The following is a 5666-nucleotide window of genomic DNA, read 5'->3' on the forward strand; positions in this document are numbered from 1 at the left end:
GCGTTGTGGTTGGTGGTTGTTGTTGTGATGGCTGTTGAGACGTGGTTGGTGGTGGTAATAATGGCGGCTGGTCCAAAATAAAGATAGTAAAAGAAAAACGGCTATCCTGAAGAGTCGCAGCCCGCATGAATGACATTTATTCCCTCTAGACAACGGGTTTGGGCCGAACTACACATATACTTACCGAGATATCTCACCTAAGGGACCTGAATGGTGGTTTGTGAATTTCGTCAACCACAACAATATATATATATATATATATATATATATATATATATATATATATATATATATATATATATATATATATATATATATATATATATATATATATATATATATATATATATATATATATATATAGTGTTGTGGTTACCAAATTCGCAAACCACCATTCAGGTCCCTCAGGTGAGATATCTCCGTAAGTATATGTGTAGTTAGGCCCAAACCCGTTGTCTAGTGGGAATACATGTCATTCATGCGTGCTGCGACTCTTCAGGATAGCCGTTTTTCTTTTACTATCTTTATTTTGGACCAACCGCCATTGTTACCACCGCCAACCGCGTCTCAACAGTCATCACAACATCAACCACCCACCGCGGCGCCGCTTCACGTCACACCTCGCAACCGTCGCATCGCCACCGTTCTTGCGCCGCTTGTGGGTACCGGTGTTGGACTCGTGCAGGGCGCGCGACGAACAGCGTGTACAAAACCACGGATTTTCCGCTCCAAAAACGGATCAAAAACGACACACGCCCACTTTTGTTCCGTCCAATCGGTGAGCGAGGGGCGATTTGGCCCCGCCTCCAGGGCGTTGGAGAGCGGTCGCTATATGCAAATTTATGGATCAAAATGCATTCACGCCCACTTTTTCTCGGGCCAATGGGGAGCGAGGTGAAAGGTCGAAGGCAGGGGGTCAAAGGCGAAGCCACGAGGCTTATATAAGCGGCTGCGTTCGTCAGAAAAGTTGGTCGTTGGTCGTTGGTCGTCGTCGTGTGCGTTGGAGTTGAGTGCAGTTGGGAAGTTTGCAGGAGGAAGAGTTCGGAGTTGGAGTCGGAGCGAAGAGGACGGAGCTGTGGAGAGGCGGCGGCGGAGAAGGCAGACGAGGGGGTGCTCGCGTCGGTGCCGGGAGCTGCACACCAGGGAGGCCGACGGCGCGACCTGGTCGAGGTGGAGACGCTCGTCGCGGGACCCGAGACAGAGTAAAAATCCTCCTTTCCCCGAGCATCAGCAACCCCCTCTTGTTTCCCCCCGCGCTGAGATAGTGCGACCAAGGGGGCCCCCTTCCCACCCCCTACCAGACACTGTCCGCGAGGCCCGCGGAGTTGAGTCACCACCGCCGCTCCGCGTCTCATCACCAGACGGGTAGGCCCGACACGGTCTCGGCCCCAGGCCCGCCTACCCCCTCATCCTGGAGGGTGGTTCTCTTTTCTTTTGTTTTGGGAATGTGTGTTGTCGGCGCCGTCTGTGAAGTAGAATTGTATAAGTGTTGCCGTGTGCTCGGTAGTCGGATAGCTCTGCATTGTGTCTTCGCTTTTACATTTGCTTTTTGTGTAAAATTGCATTGTGTTTCTTTTCCTTCTATGTGCTTTTGGTGGAATTGTATATGTGTGCTTTCCGTTCATCGCGAATAAATGTGCTTTATGTTGAACTGCTTTCCCGCTTCGCTTCGTCATTTCTCTCATTTAATCCTCATCTTGCTTTACGTAAAGGGTTGGTAGTGGGCTGAATACGCCCGATAATTAATCGAACCGTCGAGGCCGACGATAACACCGCTCGGTTATCCCGATAGTACGGAACGGGTCGCTTAAGTGGCCCGTGTCCGAAGTCGACCTGCGGCGAGGTGCGATCGCCCGGTCTACCCTCCGTGTGGGTACTTAGGTAGGTCGAATTTGGCGAGCAACCCTATCCCACGCGGGGGCCGATTGGCTCGATCGCGGTGAGACCGAAAGGTCCACCCGTGACTGGTTCCCGGCGTTAGTCCGAGAGGGTCACGACTGGATTGTCCGTCCGGTGGGCGACGTGCCGCGATTCGAGTTACGTGGCCGTCAGCACGCCGGCGGGCGCGAAATCCGTAACACTGGTGTCAGGTCGTGCGATACAAACTCATCGCCCTCCTCGCGGCACTGGTAACGGAGAACGGGAAAACGGGCTCTCCTGTCTCCAATTAAATTCACGGGAATCGGTCCAGGGGTGAGAGGAGCGACCCCCGATTCCCTCCAAATTACGAGCGAGCTAAATTAACCCTTTAAGAGAAGCAAGATGGCGTCTCAAGGCGAGCGGGAGCCGGGGGTATTAGAAATGGATGTAGAATGTGTAGAATCCATGGCTCAGGATGAAATCCCCGTGCAGGAAATGTTGGTTGTACAGGAAAACGAACTCGCCCAACTGAACCCAGAGCCCGAAATGGGTGCGGCAGCGGCAGCGGCCGCGGTGTATGACACCTCCCCTCCCCCTCTCCACCAAAACCCTTCCACAACCCCTGCCGAAACGGCTCACTCAAGCGCACCCGACATGGCCCAGCTATGCGCCATGCTGGCGGAAATGACAGCGAAGATAAATGCGAACATGAACGAAAAGATGGATGCGAATACAAAGCAAATAAACGGAATGAACAAGCAAATGGACGAAGTGAAAACGACGATGGATGCGAATACACAGCAAATGAAAAAAGAAATGAAAGAGCTACGGGGTGAGATGCAGAACATGGGCCGATGCCTGCAGGTGGGCATGAAGGCCGTGACCAGGGAGATAAAAATGGCGACTCCACCTGTGGGAGCGAACGAGCTGGGAGGGGGTGCAGCGGCTGGCGGGCCCGCGGTGGAGACGGGTAACAAAATAATTCGGGGGACGTGTTGGGCGAGGGTCGTGACGATGACCGAAAGGGAAAAATTAAATGGGGAGACCAAAACGTGTGAGACGAGACACGAGGTGACGACAAAGGAAATAAAAATAGTAGAGACAAGGGAGGTAAAGGGTGAAGAGGTGACTGAGTTGGCAGAGACACGGGAGATGGGAACGATAGAGGGAAGACTGCACGATGAAGACGGGGTAAGTGACGCACACACACACACGGAGGTAGTGGAGGATAATGGGGGTGAGCTGGCGGACCGTGCGGGGACCCGGTGCGAGCAGCGGGATGGCCTCCTCCAGGAACGAGGGGAGGGAGTATGCCCCCTTGAGGCGAGTCACGACCAGGTGAGTTCAGTCGTGCATTGCGAGTTCGGGGGGAGGAGTGCTGTGGACAGGTGCACGGAGAGCTTGGGGGGTATAGAGGCCCCGCAGACCCTTGTGGGGACACTAATCCCCAGTGTGGTTGTCCCTGTGTGTGTGGTGTAAGGTGTGAGTGCGTCCCCGTGTGTGGAAGCGACCCCGTGTGTGAGTGGTGTGGTGGCGATGGTGCCGGAGTACGTGCTTCCCAGCACGCCGTGTGTGGATGAGGCACCGTGTGTGGAAGAGGCCGTGTGTGTGGATGAAACGGCCAGTGTGGATGAGGCACCGCGGGTGAGTGCCCCCGCGTGTGTGAGTGAGGGACGGTGTGTGGATGGGGCACCGCGGGTGAGTGCCCCCGCGTGTATGAGTGAGGCACGGTGTATGAGTGAGGCACGGTGTGTGGATGAGGAACCGCGAGTGAATGGAGCACCACGTGTGAGTGGTATGGTTTATGCAAGGGAGACCGTGTGTGTGAGAGAGCGGTATGTGAGGGAGATGTCGGTTGGCATGCGGGAGCACGCAGCCGCGTCTCCCGGTGTGAATGTAATGGAATGGAGTGTGAGCGTCGTAACACGCAGGTGTGCGTGGGTCGAATGGCGACGACGGCGACATGTGAGGAAAGGAAGCCGAGTCGCGGCTGTAGTTGTTTCGGGGACCGTGCCGGGTTCACCCAGCAGTGAGCACGAGGTCCGTGCTGTGCAACGCACGAGGCCCCCACGTGCTCGCTTGCGAGAGTGAAGTCCCGGTCCGGAAACGCACGCGGTGGATTTGCCGATCCCGCGGACGGACAAAGTTTAGGCAGGTAAACGGATTTGGACCGGACGGGTTCTTCACGCGGGCATGTGTGTTAAGCTCCAACGGGCAAAGCACATGTGTTCGCGTGGGGAACCCCTCGAGACGTGGGGCTTGTGTTTTTTTTTATGCGCACGGTGACGTCATGGCTGCACGCGGGGTTGGAATCCGGCAGGAGGGGTATCCCTGCTTGATGGTACCGTCCAAGGAGGGACGAGGTACACGTGCAGCTGCATGACGTCACGGGCAGGTGTAAAGTGCGCGAGCTGTGAGTTGCCGCGCTGGTGATGCATATGAAAAAAAAACAAAAAACAGTAAGCCTCACTTTCGGGTGCATAGGATTCCTGGGCAAGGGGTGGAAGACCCCCTTGACCTAGGGCACAGGATGGAAACTAGTTAGGGGGAAGGGTTAGCTTAGCTAGACCGACTTCATGGGGCAGGGGTAAGTCCTCATGGAGTCCGTGGAATGGATTAGTTAGAGGGATTGTAGCCAGATTTATGTTGGGAAATAAATTGATTTTTGGGACATTTGAGGACAGTGACAGACTTGTGAATGTGTAGTGGGGACGTAGCTTAGCTACGTAGAGTTAAAAGGAACGTGCTATAGTGTAAGGGACGACGTGGGAGCACGAGTTAGTTAGGGGATGTAGTTAGGAGGATGGCAGAGTTCAGCGGTGTGTGTGTGTTGAAGAGTTGGTGAGTTGTGAGGTGAGTACTTGTTGAGTGAGTGAGGCCAGCGGGTCTGTGTGTGTGGAGTGAATGGGGAATGCATGGTGCGATGAGTGATTGGGGGGAGGAGTGACTCCCGCCCAAGGGACCCCGGGGTCAGAGTAAAGTGAGTTAGCTGGGTTAGTCAAATTGAAAAATGGAGGTCGTTTTGCTGTTGGTGGGAATGTAGGCTCGAAACCCATTTGGAGGGGTGCAGGAGCCCTGTTGACGGGCTTGGGAGCGTGGCTGCGAAAGGTGAGTATCGCTGAGTGGGTACCCCGGGCACCAGGCTAGTCGGCCGTGGTAGGCCAAGGGCCCATGGGGGGCCGGGATAGCATAGTGGGCACGGGTGCGCCTGCTTGGTGCGGGGGCCCGGGGCGCCATTAGCCGCGTGGGCAGTGTTGTGGGCACGGGTGACCCTCGGAAAGGGGCCCGGGAGGCCGGCCTGCCACGTGTGCGTTTCAGGGGAGGTGCCATGGGGGGCACTCCCCGGTGTTAGGGAGCTGGTAGGCTCGGAGGCAGTGTAGTGCCCGGGGGTGCCATAGCGGGAGATTCGGCAGAGGGTCGTGCCTGCCAAAGGGAGCCACGTGTCCCAGCCATGAGACCGTGTGAGGGCACGGAGAGAAAATTGGGGGGCGAGGCCCGAAATTGTGAGGACACCAACACAGGCGACGGGAATCTGGGTTGTTAGAACCAATAGTTTAAGCGAGAGGCGCTTGTTGAAAGCCCCGGGGTAGTTTAACAGTTAAATGGTTAGGGTAGATTAGGAGATGTACCCCTCCGCACCATCCATCCCCTCGCTCTCGTTGTGGGCCGCTGGACCCACTTTGGTTATAGATCGCCGAACTCTGGGGAGGCCATTCTGAGGCTTGAGTTGGGCCTCGACACAGGACGTTAGCTCTCCCTTATTCCCCTCCGGGAAGGGAACGTAGGGGTTGGGAGTAGGCTAGGTG

Source organism: Eptatretus burgeri, chromosome 16, assembly GCF_056783735.1.
Source record: "Eptatretus burgeri isolate ZD-2024b chromosome 16, Ebu_testis_v1, whole genome shotgun sequence".
NCBI classification, from domain to species: Eukaryota; Metazoa; Chordata; class Myxini; order Myxiniformes; family Myxinidae; genus Eptatretus; species Eptatretus burgeri.